Consider the following 17,075-nt stretch of genomic DNA (forward strand, 5'->3'; position numbering starts at 1 on the left):
TGATAAAGACATCATTTCAAAATAGCTCAATAATGAGAATTTATTAAGATATTTTGGGCAACACAATATCTCTACAGAGGAACACTGTATGACCAAGCACCTCCCGTGTCTGGAAAAGGAATCTCACTTAAATGACAATGTCAACAAAGAGATGTCAAGCACTCAATAGCCAGGGCAAACAGAACATAAAGCTTGTATAATTAGATGTCTTAGCAAATATGAACAATTACATTGTCTGTACATTGATAAAAAATATAAATTAATTCAGTCTCCACCATTTCAGGGATAGCCTTTTAATATAAAATAACATTGTCGTTGTAGCCTGGATGAAAATTTACATCATAATTTATTTTTACTCAATATAAAATTTTTCTCTAAAATCCATTACTAACTCTGAGAGGGAGAGAAACACAACCCCATGCCTGTCCTGGACTGAGGCTACAACCAACAACAGGCAGTCAGACCCCAGTTTTTCACATAGGTGGCCAGGACCAAGTTAACATGAAGATTCAACCCTTCCTTCCAGGGTCCCCAGGAGTCAGACGTCCATGTCAGGAGCCAAAGCCAAAGGTAGAAATTTATGCCATGCACTCAGAATGCTAGGATAATGTCCAATACAATAAGTTTTTAAAGGAAAAATCAATTTTAGTTCCCCCATATTTCTGGAATGCTATTTCAGAGTGGATTCTTGGTACTAAACTCTAAATATATGATAATAAAACAAGTGGAAAAAATTTAGAATCCTTTAGAACTTGCTTTTTTCTTTAAGCCTTTCAAAGTGTTCTTCTCAGGTCTAATAAGAATAACATAGCACTTGGGAAAAAAGATGCAGCCTAGGAGCCCTGCACTGGAGGCCAAGATGGAGAAGACCTCCACGGCCACCATGACCTTCCCCTTGGTGCTGTGGTAGACAGGCAGGAAGGTCACCCAGACACTGCAGAACACCAGCATGCTGAACGTCAGGAACTTGGCTTCATTGAAGGTGTCAGGCAGATTCCTGGCTAGGAAAGCTACAGTGAAGCTGGCCAAGGCCAAGGAGCCCAGGTAGCCCAGGACACAGTAGAAGGCAGTGGCCGAGCCCTTGTTGCACACCAGGATGATGTGGTCAAGCTCAGAGTGTGTATCTAACTCAATAAAAGGAGGATAGGTTCCCAACCAGATGCCACAGAGAGCCAGTTGGATCAAGGAGCAGATGGGTATAACAGAGTTATATATGCCTGATACCAGCAATCTCCTCATTGTTCTTCCAGGTTTTGTAACCTTGAAGGCCAGAATCACAGTGATGGTCTTGGCCAGCACAGTGGAAAGAGCCACTGTGAACACAAGGCCAAATGCTATTTGTTGCAGGAGGCAGGTGGCTGTGTTGGGACGGCCAACGAAGAGTAAGGAGCAGAGGAAGCACAGGAGGAGGGTGATAAGCAGGATGTAGCTGAGGGTCCTGTTATTGGCCTTGACAATGGGAGTGTCTCAGTGCTTCACAAAGACCCAGAGGACTGCAGCTGTGAGGACAGAGAAGCACAGAGCCATGCAGGCCAGAGCCATCCCCAGGGATTCTTCAAAGGCTAAGAAGGTCACCAGTTTAGGGAGGCAGCGACTTCTTTCCTGGTTTGGGTACTCATCGTCTGAACACTGCATGCACTGCTTTGCATCTGATGAAGGAGAAATACTGAATTTTTACTTTGCAGAAATTTTGAATTTTTTCCTATTGTCAAAAATGGTCAACTCTGCAATGCCAGTGGGAGCTTGTGATGTATACCAGGGCACACCCAATCAGGTTTCTGCATTGCTGACCAGGGAGCATGCCCATCGGCAGATTGGAATAAACTCATTCAAACAACACCTTCAGGAGATGGGGGCTCGGTTAACTCATCCTGTGACACAGTGCTGTTCCCACGAGCATGGATGCTTTCCAGCCTTTGTCTGTACTATCTCCTAAGTCAGCCTCATGTCACATCCTGTATCTCCATGCTTCAGACACAGAAATAAATAACCCAAACCTCACAAGATAAACTTACCATCATCAATACTCCAATTGCTAGCATTTCCTGACTGCATACTACTTGATATCTGCAGAAAAAGTCTTTTCTCATTTTATATTTTTATTTCCTTGAGAACCTTGTTTCAATTTTAATGTAATCTTGAGGTGCATTTTATCAAGTAAGCAATATTTGGATTTGAACAGAGGTGTTTTTTATAAATAAAGAAATTTGAGTGCAATTGATAATTTATCAAGTTATTGATTGAGAAATTAGATATTTTTCAAGTTAGTACATAGTATAAATTAATTTCAAAATGAATTTATTAATATATTACATTCTCAGGGTCACAATTGCATGATAATTACTATAACATAATTCTCACCAATTCTCATGTTAGTATGATATTAATAAAAGCAAAAGAGCTAACATTCCATTCATTGGTACCATTTTAAGATACTTCCTTTTCTCCACCTCAACTCTACCTTCCTCCGTCCCTCCCTCCTTTCCTTTCTTTTTTCTCTTTTCCTTTCTTCTTTTCTTCTTTTTCTTAATTCCTTCCTTCATTTCTTCCTTTTTATTTTTTGAAATAGCATATTTTTAATTTACATTATAGTCAAAGGCTTAAAACTCCACTAAATCAAGAATTCAACAAGTAAAAATTAATAAGACTATAGTTCAGTGGGAATGGAGGCAAAGGCTATAAACAATAACCAAAACAAAGTGTCCATTTCACTTATACATATTAAAGTTTAAAATAATCGTAGAAACTCTGAGTAATTTTTTATTTTGTATTTTTTGAACTTTTCACTCATTTTCATGAAATCATGGCTTGTTACCCCATTGTTCTTGTGGATGGTGGGGAAAAACGTCAGCTCTGGACACCATGTTGTCTCTCTTGAAATAACACTTCAGTGCCAGTACGGCAAGAAATAAGTCATAGAGACAAGTCAATGAATGGACATATCTCTGTTTTAGTTAAATACAGAAGATGGGCTCCGGCGCTGTGGCATAGCAGGTAAAGCTGCCTCCTGCAATGCCAGCATCCCATATGGGCCCCGGTTCAAGTCCTGGCTGCTCCACTTCCAATCCAGCACTTGGTTATGGCCTGGGGAAGCAATAGAGAGTGGTCCAAGTCCTTGGTTGGGCCCCTGCATCCACATGAGAGACCCAGAAGAAGCTCCTGGATCCTGGCTTTGGATCAGTGCCACCCTGGCTATAGGGGCCAAATGGAGAGTGAACTGACAGATGGAAGAATCTCTCTCTCTCTCTCTCTCTCTCTCTCTCTCTCTCTCTGCCTCTCCTTTTCTCTGTGTCAATTTGATTTTCAAATAAATAAATCATAAAAAATACAGATGATGATATTGGGGTCTGGCTATACTTGTCATAAGGTTTTGATTTAGGTTTTGTAGATGATACTTCTTCAATCATACAAGATCCCAATGTAATTTAGAGTAAATCTTTCTGGATTTCTTATCTTGAAGTACTCATTCCTCCTCTTGGGGTCTCCAGAGGCTCTGTCTTCAATCTCAGATACTTTACACAGTATTTGCACATACAAGCAAGTATTGTTTTACAACATGTTTCCAGAATTAGTTTTTTTTTAATTCTTTTTACTTGTTATTGAATTTTTGTTAAAAAAAAAAGCATAGGTTAACTCTGTTCTGTTATCTTCTCCATGTCCAAAACTATTTATTTCCTCTAGGAAATGAATAAAGCCAGATGGTTGCTACTGCTAACACAATGGGAATTGAGATGCTCTTTTGGAGGTAATCAAATCATTACTAGGTCTATTTCTAATATTTTGAAAAAAAGAAATTATTTCTCAATGAGACCTTGCATAGTTTTTACATTCTCGGTACATTTTGTTTGATAGGTAATTCTTTTTATGTTTGTCTTGTTCAAACATTTTTAATGAGTATGCCAAACTTCATATTATAGCAGGATGTGATATTCATACTTCACCTTGAATTTTTCCTTTAATAAATTCTAGAAATCTAAATGTAACTGTGGTACTAATTAGACATCCTTAATACCATGCACAAGATTAATGAAAGTGCAGGAAGAAATATGGTATTTCCATGATGACATACAAGCGCTTGCTCTGTGCTTATCATGTGTTTGTAAAGATGAATTGGTTTCATGATCTACAGGCACCAATAGAAAGTCTTGATTATTATGCTTCCTGAATTTCTCAGCTGCAATATAGCAGGTTCCACCTGCAAATCTCAGATGATGACTCATCTAATGTGTTGTGATGTCTTTTAGCATCAGTGCTAAAGTTGACTTTCTAGAATGAGCACCACCAGACAACAGCTTAAACATAAAGAAATAGCTGTAGTGATCATAAATTGATATATTGAATTAACAAGTACATATGTGCATAGAAAAAATGATGCACTAAAAATTCACTGGGTCCTACTGAAACTCTTTGGTTTCCCTTTTGTGGAGAATTAATTAGGACCATAAATTATGGATTGGAAATTTTCTACCTGTCTGATTGGCAATTTCTCTCTCAGGACACAAAACACAAGTATAGCAGCAGATAGGTCTTCCTTCCTGTGACATTTTCCTGAATCCAGGACCACAGCTCTGGCTACACACAGATCGAGGAGTCTGAAGGAAAAAGAGAAGCATGATCATGGTTTGGTTTATTATCAGCCACCATGAAGGATGTCAGTAGAGCCCTCCTCACTACATAACACCTTGGTCTTCAATTGAAAGTCACAACTATATCCCCTCCTCCTGTACCTGTGGTCAATACCTAGACATCCATTTCAGTATTTCAACTATTACCACTCCTGTTTCACTGACCCTGATTCCCAAGGATTACAAAGGAACCTGATCATTTCACACTTAATCTCCTCACAAGACTACTCACGGATCTCTCTATGGGTATTCCTTGTCAAAAGAGAATCATACCACTTTGAATGCAACAGGCCATTCTATCATCTCTTCATTGATAAGTAAGCTTTGTTCATGTGGATTCTTGGAGGAAAACTCTCCAATTTTAATAAGCAAACGAAGACCACTAGGAAAATTCACAACGTTCTGGATATAGTAATGCACCATGTGGTTTCTTGTTTCATGGAAGGATACATCATCTCCAGCGCTGTTTGTAAATTGGATTTTCCTAAGAAATGGATGGAGCTGGAGGACAGATATAATCGAAATACAGAGCACATCCAAATTAGTTGTTGGAAGTCAGATGCTCTAAACAAGCCCTCTTTCTTGTCTTCTGCATTCATTTTTTCCATTTGGTAGAACATTAGTTTTCTTTGGATGGTTAAACATCTCCTGGGTTCAGGTACTCCTCTGCTCCCTCAATAAAACATCAAAGAGTGATTGTCCCCAATCAGAAAACTATAGTTTTTGGTCCAGAGGTTCACTGGAGCATAGGCTCTATTGCAGCCTTGGTCATGAAAGATTGGTTGGGGCTTTGTGGAATCTAACTTCACTGTTACTAGTTTGGAACCACATAGATGGCTACTGAAATAACTTGATAGGTGTTGTGATATATCACAAGTGTGCATCTACATAAGTTCTTCATAAGGTTCAAAATATAGTTGATGATTAGTGTATTTTGGTTGGGGAAAAATTAGAGATTTATGCATGATCGTTTCATAAGATATTTTCCATCAAGAGACTCAAGACAACTGGTAACACCTCAGAGGTCCATATTTATAAATATGTACATTATGTACATTACATATATCAGCAATATGTCTTATACCTTATAAGGTATACCTTAACACAGGTTGAATGTGGTACAACATGGTGTTCTTCCTTTCTTTGGTTTTGGGTCACTTATTGTGATGACTGTGACTATCTTTGACATATCAGGAAGTATGGTATGACTAAAGGCAAAATTTCAAATCTTTGAAAGCTTATTATGTTTTATATAGTATGTGTTAACCTTGGACCTTCTAGATCACAACACACCTGCTATGGGATACAACTAAGTTCTTATTTTTTAAACAGTTTTCACTTAATTTTTAAGTAATGTAGAGGACAAAATTCACAAATAATTCAAAATTATATCTATGGAAGCCTTCTTGAAAAATTCATTTTCTTTACCAAGGTTTGACTCTAATCATGTGGATTATAAAATATGCTTCTTATGAGTAAAATATAATTAATTTATGAAGTAAACTTTCTCATGTTAATTTTTGCATATACATTTTACCTTTTCTACATATCACACTTATTTAATTTATTCTGCAAATTTATGAATGTATTTGTCCTTTGCATACACAAACAGAAGTTCCTAAATACATTCTATATATAGGGAATGGATTATGTAAGCTAGGGTTAAAACCCAGACAGATTCATTTGTAATCCAGAGGGCATATCCTGTGCTTACGTGCATCCTCAGTAGTCTCATGTGTAAGAAATGGGACTACAGTCCATGCTCCCTGATTGCTGCAGAGTTTGTAAGGACAATTGGTCTAACATGCTTTATTTCCCATCCATTTCCTATCATGTTTAGGATATTATGTGAAATCCATGTCTATTTTCACAAAAAGTATCTTATCTCATTAAGGGCTGAGGCCACAGATTATACAGAATTATAGATCAATTTATTAATCAATAATTAATTATTGATCTAAAATCAATTATATAATAGTTAATTATTGATATAATAATTAATTGTGTACTATATTATATAATTACATAATGTATATAATTAATTTATATTATGTATAATTAATCAATTATAGATTTGATCAATATTTGCAACAAAATACATGGAATTGAAGATCACTATGCTGAGTGAGATACTGCAGGCCCAGGAAAGAAACATCAGATGTTTTTCTGATTTGTTCAAGTTAATATACAGAGTACAAACACTGTGATGATATCCTAGCATGTTGTTTCCATGAAGCATACCATGTATATGATATATACCCTAATTTCCCTTTATTAGGAACATTGTCATTAATCCCTCACCTTTTTAATTTAATAGTCCTATTCCAAGAAAAAGCTGTATATATGAATATGTATAAATATCTACATGTGATGTACACGTAGCAGGATGCCAAAATTGTTAAATTTTACAAATGAAAAATGAATAGAAATGAAAAATAATTGGTCAATATGTCTTTTTTGGCTTTATATAAATTCCAAAGAATATTAGGGAATGACAACTTTTTATCTGTTGTTTACTCATGTGTTTCATTGTATACTTTACAGTATTTCAGCCAGCATTAGAAACTTTCCTAATATGATTTCTGATTAGAAAGTAAACATTCAAAATCTACAGTGACTGAAATTTCCAGCCAAAGCCAACAATCACAGATATACCACTAACCAAAAGAAAGAGCCCACATTCTTTTGTACCTAATCTCTCTGAACTTGAGATGAAAAGCAGGGTCATGATGCTGTACCTCAATAAAACATCTCTAGATTCCATCAAGTGGCCAGTGCTTGTTCTGTTCTAAGGGAGGTTTACCTGCCAGGGAAGAATCATGGGCTGGGCTGCTTCTCCTGGAGATCCCATTTCTACTTTCTCCAAAAGCATTTTATGGAGGACATGAGCCACTGTGTAGACAGCATTGTAGACTAAATAGCTGGAGTCAGATATGGTCAACAGGTCAATATGTCCTGGAAGAAACTCTAAGGAAGTATTTCGTGAGCAGGTTCCAATACGTCCACAAAATGACCCTGCAAGTGAGCAGTCCAGATGGAAAAGCCATAATTTACTAAAGTAAAAGTCTTCTGGGTAGTGGGAAGGGTTTGCCATCTTGACAAAATGTTGGAGGCCAGGGATTTCTTCCTTGTGGGGTGAAAATGAGAAGCCTCCATGTAGAGAGTGCAACATGTGGTTTGTCTCAGACATAACAAGATCCCACTTTGATGTCAAGATCCACACCTTCCCCATGGTTAAAAAGGACCTCACTGAAATATCCACACTGATGAGACCTCTTACATCACCATAGAGTATATGCACATTTGCAGATGAAGCTCTGATGCTACTCATGAAAGTGAGATCACTATCCCCATACAACTTCTTTGTGACAGCGAGCTTCACTGTAAAGGCCACACAGATACCTTTCTTGAGCATCTCTGCTTCAAAGTACTGAAGGAACTGCTCTCCCTTCATGTCATCAGACACAAAGAGAGCCACCCACATCCAGCCAAAATGCAGCAACAAGGAGATCATTCCATGGCCCAAAGAGCTGTCACTGGTGGCCATCTGATAGAGTGAGGGAAACTGGTCCTTATCATTTAGCATGGGATCAAAAGGGCCATAGGTGAGCTGAAAGCAAAGAAAAACATGATCACATTTTTGTGAGATTTGTCTTATCTCACTTGGAAGTGAGTGAAAAAAAATCTCCCCAAGGTGAGCTTTAAGTAGGTTACTATTGTGTGAAAAGAAAAAGTGCAGTGAGATGAAAAATCTTGCTATATTGACCACAGAGAAGACCATGCTTCACATGCACATTACTTTAGGTTAATAAATGTGACTCCTCATCCTTAGCTTTAAGGAAAATCTGTCAGTTTCTGTATGCTCTTCATGTCCTGCAGTGGGGACTGAGGAATAACTTTGGATGCTGCTTCACCCAGCCAGTGGTCTTTCCCACATCCTTGCCCAGGGTGACTGGTGGAGCAGAGCCACCTTCTCCATGGTAGATAACTTTAGACAGAAATCTCTACTGTGTTGATCTCTTGGTATTTGGTGTACACTGATTACCACAGGAATCCTGCATTGTCTCCAAGAATACAATTACCAACCCTCTTTGATTTGGGGCAAAATAATTTTTCCAAAACAGAAACTTCCGCTCACCATGTGGCCTATGTTTGGCAGGCACATTTTCTTGTGTAGTGTGTCCCTGGGGAAGTATTTTTTAGATACTGGTGCAGACCTAAGGAGGAAGTGATAATGTCTCAAGTCATTGGGTCATGGAATTCATGTGGAATGACTTCCTGGTTCTACACATCTGCTCTGGCAGACTCAGCCCAACATCATGGCAGACATTTGGTGAGCAAACCAGCAGAGCTGGTTATATTGGAGCCCCTTGTCTGACTGGCTGCTTCACTGTCTCCTGAAGATTGGATTCAATGTCCACATGTTTGATATGTAGAGTTGTATATGGCATGGCCACTGAGAATGTGAAAAAAATCAATCTGTGTGCTTGTGACTAATTAGGATTGAAAACATGATTGGTTGAGCTCCAGTATAACTGGATATGAGTCTCAACACTCCATGGTGGAGCCAGCCTTGTGGCACTGTGTGTTAGCCTATCAATGATGATACCAGCATCCAATTTTAAATTGTCAGTTCAAGTCCTGGCTAATATGCTTCCGATCTACTTGCCTGCCAATGTGCCTAAGCATTCAGCAATGTGTTACACAAGTACTAGGCCCCTTTCTACCATGTGGAATAACTGGAAGGAGATAGTGGCTGCTGGCTGCTGGCTGCTGGCTGCTAGCTGCTGGCTGGCTCAGATCTAGCTGTTGTGGGAGTTTGGGGAGTGACCCTGTGGAATAGGAGATCCACCCACCTCTGTGTGTATGTGTATGTGCCTTTCCTTCTTTCTCTATTGCTTTGCCATTTAGATAAACACATATAGAAGTCTTTTTAAAAATAATTTTTCACTGTTACACTCAGTGTTTTCCCAAAGAGAACCAAGAGGTAGATCCCCATATCCATTAGTCCTAGATCTCTGGGTGCCACCTGAGACAGTGCTGTCCTAGGATGGGGCATGTCTGTGTGCTGTGGACATTTTTTATGAGGCATAGAGGTGTGACTATTAGATAGTCAATGCTTCCAGCAGGTGGGAGATGGTTACACAGGCCCTAGACAGGAATATTAAGAATATGGTCAGCCGGCGCTGTGGCTCACTAGGCTAAACCTCCACCTTGCAGCACCAGCACACTGGATTCTAGTCCAGGTTGGGGCACTGGATTCTGTCCCAGTTGCCCCTCTTCCAGGCTAGCTCTCCGCTGTGGCCAGGGAGTGCAGTGGAGGATGGCCCAAGTGCTTGGGCCCTGCACCCCATGGGAGACCAGGATAAGCACCTGGCTCCTGCCATCAGATCAGTGCGGTGCGCCGGCTGCAGTGCACTGGCTGCAGCGGCCTTTGGAGGGTGAACCAATGGCAAAGGAAGACCTTTCTCTCTCTCTCTCTCTCTCTCTCTCTGTCCACTCTGCCTGTTAAAAAAAAGGAAATATGGTCAACATACCCTGCTATTTGCCTTTATTCCTTATCCTTCCCTTGTTAATAATCTCATGTCCCTGAAAAATCCATGGGATCTCTCCTATACCACGGTGGAATATGCACACTCGGCTGCCCCATTTCCATTTTTCAGAGGTGAGAGAATGGTGTTGGAGGAGATTCAACTATTGTTCTCCAAATTCACAACTCATTTACCTGTGGGGTTTTGTAGAGCTCCAAAAGTGTTCCAAATTCAATGGACAATGCTGATGTGGTTCCAGCAATGATGGCAACATGTCTTCCTTGTTCATGGCAGCTGTAGTTAGGAAAAGCCAGATTCATCCCAGCCAACCAATACACTAAACTCAATAAGGTATACTGTTCACTGGCAAAGGCATTGAAGAATTTGAAACCCAGGGTCAGGTTGGGGAGTAGCTGGGGGTCCTTATTGATCTCCTGGATGGCAAAGCGGAAGGCCAGCACGTATTGGTAGCTCTTCCACAGCCACCTAAAAAGAGGGGCAGCATCAGGGAGAAGGTTCAGAGCATGGATTTCAGAGCAACAACACAGCCATGCCCTGAAGCAGCAATGGTCAGACTCAGGCTTCCACTCAGTTGTGCCACAGCTCTTGCACATGGAGGAGGTGTGAGGGAGGTTCCAAGGGCTCTAGAAGATCCTGGCAAGGTCCTTGGACTCCTCTGAAGCAAACCATGTCTATGATCACTCTCACCTTCATGAACCCTCTAGGGAATCTTTGATGTGTTCAACCTAAGACAACACCCAGGAGCAAGCATTTCTGTTTTCAGTAATTTCTGGAGTAGGCTGAATACCACCTGACTCATCTGTTGTCCAAAATTTTAGAACATTCTCAGGGCCACCTGAGCTGTTTTTCCCTAGTCCTCACTTTAATTTTCTACTCTAATATTTTGCTTTGCTCAAATCAGATTTAACATTTTGTTTTCCTTGAATGTAAACATTTGACTCCTGAAATCTGTCAGATAATTGCTGATGATTGCTTAGTTTCCATTTATTTTTTTCTCTATTGAATTCACATTTGTCATTTCATATTTTACACTTGCATGTTGCCTCCTGTTTTCTATATATGTTCTTAAAATTGTTATTAATACAAAGATTTCATATATTTCATAGATATTCTAAGAGGATAACCATATGTCCCTCCCTCAATTATCCCTCCTTCCTTTCCCTTTTTTCATTTAATCTTTGATATAACATAATCTCAATTTACTCTATAATCACAACATATATCTTAAGTGAAAATAGGATTTCTGAGAATTTAGGAACTCTCACATTTTATGAGAGAGTAGATGGTCTATTTCCTCACTATGGATTTCTTTTTTCTTCTTCCCTTGGAATTCTTTTGAACTTTTATAACTTATTACATTGCTTCCATAATTTGAAAGCTAAGAAAAGTCATACATGTTAATAAGTTACCTGGGACTCAATATATTCATCCAATCATTCCTTTAGTTTCTTTGCATTGGATATTATGTTTCTGTTTTGGGCTTAATTAAGAGTTTGTCATTTATCCTTATCCTCAATATTATAAACACATTCAAAAAGTTTCTAATTGACAGTGCTTTATTTTTAGCTGAACAGTATTTATTGGGTCAGACAGTGTTGTGCATGTTGTTCTTATATGTGGAGTTTAAAATTTAATTTTGTCCTCCAGATAAAAGTCAGTATTCTAGACACACTTAATCCAAGGAGATTTTCAGATATGTCGAGGACTTACTTGTTAAAAATGAAGTCAACCTGGCACAGAAATCATGCTACTGTCATGTGTCCATAGCTTAAATTTATTTATTTGAATAATAAATTAAAACCATTGAATAAACTTTTTTTCTTTTACACATTTAGTCTTAGTAATAGAATTTTTCATTGTGAAGGGCATACTGCATTCACCCTGGGTTATTTACAGCATGTGCTATCAGCTGAAAGTTGACTAGCTTAATTCTTTTTTTTCCTGAATGCAAAGTTGTGAGTTGTTAAGTACAGAACCTGGCATGCAGAGTTATTTTAAGTAAACAGGAGTGTCTGACACCAAAGCAGACCTAGATATTAAGATATTTTGAGAAAAGTATACTAAATGTTGTTGCAAGCCACAACATGGATAAAATAGGAAAACATGGTGCACTGCAAGATGTTAGTCACAAAAGACCACAAGGGGTATGAATCAGTTCACATGGAGGGGCTATAACAGACTGATCCTCAGACACACAAGACAGATGGGTGGTATGGACTAGGAGAGAAAGAATGAAAAATGTAGAGACACTGAAAAGGACTATGGGGATTTGTGAGTGGGTGATGAACATTAACAGGTTTATCAGCAATGAGTTGGTAACTCTTTTAAAAATCTTGATAAAAGACTTTATCTCATTATTCAATGATGTACCCCAATCTTCTAAGAGAAATATGCAGCTTATTAAATGAAATTGATCATTAGAGTATTACATACAGTCACGCAAAATGAATGCCAAATTAAAGGCCAAACACTGGGTAAACAAGTGTGGGATCTGCACATAAAATAACTCCTTGTAGGCAAATAACAACACATCTTCCATCAGCTTTAAGGGAGTTCAGTCATTGTATTGAAGCTGGAGCTTGAAGCCAAAGTCCACAAAGAATTAATCATCTGGCCCATATTAACTAAAGGAGACTAAAGCATACATAATTTTATTTTAGAGTGTGACAAGCACATGAAGGCTGGCATGTCTGCACAAACAAGGGTGACCAGACACTTTTCTACCTGGGGAACAGAAGGCAGGGCAAAGCCTGTCCTCCTCTTTTTGGCGTGGGCTGACCTCACCCTGAGATCATGAACAAGACAGGTCCTCACTGTCTCCCAGTGTCCCTGAGATGAGAGATTACATGGTAACCCTGTGCCTCAGAGGTTGCCAGGCCCATTATCAGTTGCCCACACTGCATGGCAATCTGCTGAGTGGATAAGCTTTAAATTCCAAAAAGCATGGAAAAGCCAGACACACACCATTTAAACCAACAGCTCTCTGCCTCACCCTCTTCTGAACACATGAGCATGTGGTTCTCTGCAGTGAGTCAGAAACACACTCCACTGTCACCATCAACAAGGGTGCAGAGACAGGATGTTTGTTTCTAATCCTCTTCAGACATCCATGTTAAAAGTTACTAAAACACATGCTGCACAGGTACGTCAAGCCCAGAATTTTCTGTGTGATTCCTGGAGAACCACCAGGATCCAAGCGAAAGAATTGGGGAAGACAAACCCCTTTCTCCTTGTGACTTTCAGAGACTTAATGCCTGCAGTCTGTTGGGGCTAAGTTATTGACATGTGGTGAGACACAGTCTGTCACAGTCTGTTTATGGTGGCACATCTCAGACACACATTGATTCACTATCAAGTGCATTTCAACAATGCTCTTGTCAGCACTGACACCCAGAATGACCTCTTAATCCTAACGCTGACCCCAGACCAGGGTCTCAGTGTCTCAGGACACCTGTGCCCACTCCATGCATGCAGGTGGGATGGGATCTGGAGTCCCCACATTTTGACTCATCCCAAGATGTCCAGGGCTACATGGAGTGGGCACATTTCTATTGATGTCACTGCTCTGTCCCTGAAAGACTAAGAAACAAATGTAAAAATGAACAGGAAGGTGTGGAAGGAACAAGAGTGGAGGGAACCTATGCCTTTCTTTATTGGCATTTATGCCACTTTCTGCATACCTTCCAGCATTCTCAGAAAGTATTAAACACAGACATAGTAACATACACTCACATTCAAGAATAACCAGACTTAACACATATGCACAATCTTGAACTTACCACGAAACAACAGTTTTATACTGGGGACGATGTAAAAAAGATATCTGGACCTTTTCAGTTTCTGTTTCTGGATAGTAGAGAGGGAAAAAGCCACCCAAGATCAGGTCTCCGTCTTGGTTGATACTTGGCTTAAGGTAATGATGGCATTCCCTGTGAGTCATGCCCTGTAAAGTGTGTATAGTATGCAGGAGTAGGCACAGAAGGCTCACAGACAACATCTTGCCAGTGTTTTCACAATGCAGAGATGAAGCCCAGAACATCAGCTGAGGTTAGGGAACAAGGAGCTGGCAGGTGTCAGCAGGCTCAATCCCCTGCAGAGAATTGCTCTCTGTGCAGGGCACTGCCGAATCCCAGTATCGCTGTCTTCAAGTCTAGTGAGTCAGAAAGGGGCACAACTAGCAACTACAGGGAGTTATTTCTAAGGAAGTCCATGCAGTGAGACATTGCCCTTGGTGTCCATGTGATCAGCACAGCACTTGCAGCTCAGCCTTTTCATTGCTTCACTGTGTCCCACACAGTAACTCAAGGGATCACCCAGCCCTGGGGCCCTGCACCTGTCACCCTCCATTATTGGGGAAAACATGTTGGAAAAACATGTTTTGGACTCTCTTTCCTCTCCTCCTTGTATGATTTCATCATGGTCCAACAAAGCACTGGGGACCACTGAATGATTGGACTGTGTACAAAGTGTTAAGTGTTACTCCAGGGGACTTCTTGGTGTGTTTGGCAAGTTTAGAAAGAGTCGATGCTAGGATCAACAAAATATCTAGTTGCATCATTCCACATATGAGTTGGAAAGAAGTCAAGGGCTGATGTCTATCATTGATGACTCTGTGCTCCCCACCCAGACTCTTCATTGCTGTATCTAATATCAATCTCAAGTCTACAGAACGCTGCTGGGAACATTGGCTTCATGATTAAGAATGAACGGGCATATTCAGAAAAGGGGACCAATTCTTTCACCATGTATACCCCTCCAGACAATTTATCCAGTTACCCACTTCCCTGAGGTTCTCCCCATTTAACAAGCATTTAGCATTGGTATGGTTTCCATGTGACAAGTGAAAGGAATTCTGTTCTGTATCAAACATGGATTTCTCAGGCTGTCTATTTTCTCTCACTTTTTACAGGAAACATTCTAAACAATATTCCTCTACCCTTTTTTTAAACTTTTATTTAATGAATATGAATTTCCAAAGTACAGCTTATGATTACAATGGCTTCCCCCCATAACTTCCCTCCCACCCCCAAACCACCCCTTTCCCTCTCTCTCCCCGCTTCCATTCACATCAAGATACATTTTCAATTCTCTTTATATCCAGAAGATCAGTTTAGCATATATTAAGTAAAGATTTCAACAGTTTGCACCCCCATAGAAACACAAAGTGAAAATACTGTTTGAGTACTAGTTATAGCATTAAATCACAATGTACAGCACATTAAGGACAGAGATCCCACATGAGGGGTAAGTGCACAGTGACTCCTGTTGTTGACTTAACAAATGGACACTCTTGTTAATGGCATCAGTACTCACCCTAGGCTCTTATCATGAGTCGCCAAGGCTATGGAAGCCTTTTGAGTTCTCCAACTCTGATCATATTTAGACAAGGTCGTAGTCAAAGTGGAGGTTCTCTCCTCCCTTCAGAGAAAGGTACCTCCTTCTTTGATGACCTGTTCTTTTCACTGGGATCTCACTCGCAGAGATCTTTCATGTAGTTTTTTTTTTTTTTTTTTTTTTTTTTTTTTTTTTTTTTTTTTGCCAGAGTGTTTTGGCTTTCCATGCCTGTAATACTCTCATGGGCTTTTCAGCCAGATCCGTGTGCCTTAAGGGCTGATTCTGAGGCCAGAGTGCTGTTTCCTCTACCTTTTTAATTAATAATCTTCTTACCTGTTTTTAATTGTTAACTTTAAATCGTCTAGACTTATGGTTCCAAGTGAATGAGTTGCTATCTGTGCACATTGTGAATCAGATCATCCAGCTCTTTGCCATGTGTTTACCTCACATCCTCTCATCATCTTCAATTTTTTGGGTTAACCACATTAAAGTCATCTGCCTCAGACATTTTGCAAGTAAACTGCATGCTGTTCCCAGGCTCCCCATGATGTGCAACACATCACTTGAACTCATTGGTCTTGTCTAAATGAAATTTTATTTCTCTAACTTCTGAGCATTGAAACTCCCAGCCTTGGTAACCTTTGTTCTTTTCTACTTCTGTGAAAAATGACATGGGGATTTTGACATGATTTGAACAAGTTATTATATGCCTTTTCATATTATGTATATTTTAAGGCTATTAATACTTATAATACATGAATACCATATTTCTTTGCATTTATTTGTGTGCACATCCATTTATCTTATGAAGATCTTAGTTTGTATATCTTCTACTTCCTTGCTTAAATTTATTGAGTTTAGTTTCCCCATCATGATCATGCCCTTCAAGGTTGTACCAATTACCTATGAGAAATCTGGTAGCAACCAATTACACTCATTCACATATAGGCCTCCATTCTACAAGACTCACACACCAACCTAAAAAGAAATGTGAAGAGTACTTAGTGCAGGAAGAATTAGAAATTGAATAAATAACATATCATAAAACAGAAGACAAATGCTTGACAATTTCATTAGATCAGGAAAAAAAGGGGTCATGTAGGTAGTGGGTAAGAATGTGATTTTTTATAGAATTCTAGAGGAATCTTTGATAGAACGGTAGCAGTAGTGGTGGGGAAGGGGCCTGACTTCCAAGGGCCACCATGTAATTGAGAGATGGAGGGTCTAGAATTTGTGGAGGTTGACAGCTGAGCCTTATGCTTCCTGGACTTCATCCAACATCTCTCTAACATGGCAATGATTCAGGGAACATGTATGGCTAATAATATTTTTAGCAAGCTGTCATCCTTATCTAAGCTGGAACTTTAAATTCTATATAAAATATTCTAATGATAGCATATTGTAGGCACAATACTTGGGGTAACTACTCAAAAATATATAGGCCAACAGAGAAATGAATGATATCACATTGTTGACATGAACACATATAGTCACATGTACATGGTTCATGTTTAAACCATTTCTAAGATTCTGAATCTGGGGTATGAGGGTTCCACTACTTAGG

At 39.4% G+C, this 17,075-nt stretch overlaps 1 pseudogene; it reads right to left on the minus strand.

Moving 5' to 3' along the window:
* Positions 1-735: 735 nt before the first annotated feature.
* LOC138848176 (vomeronasal type-2 receptor 116-like) overlaps positions 736-17,075 on the minus strand; it is an 88,405-nt pseudogene continuing 72,065 nt past the window's right edge.

Source organism: Oryctolagus cuniculus, chromosome 16 (genome assembly GCF_051225735.1).
Source record: "Oryctolagus cuniculus isolate XC-2025 breed Fujian yellow rabbit chromosome 16, ASM5122573v1, whole genome shotgun sequence".
Lineage (NCBI taxonomy): Eukaryota > Metazoa > Chordata > Mammalia > Lagomorpha > Leporidae > Oryctolagus > Oryctolagus cuniculus.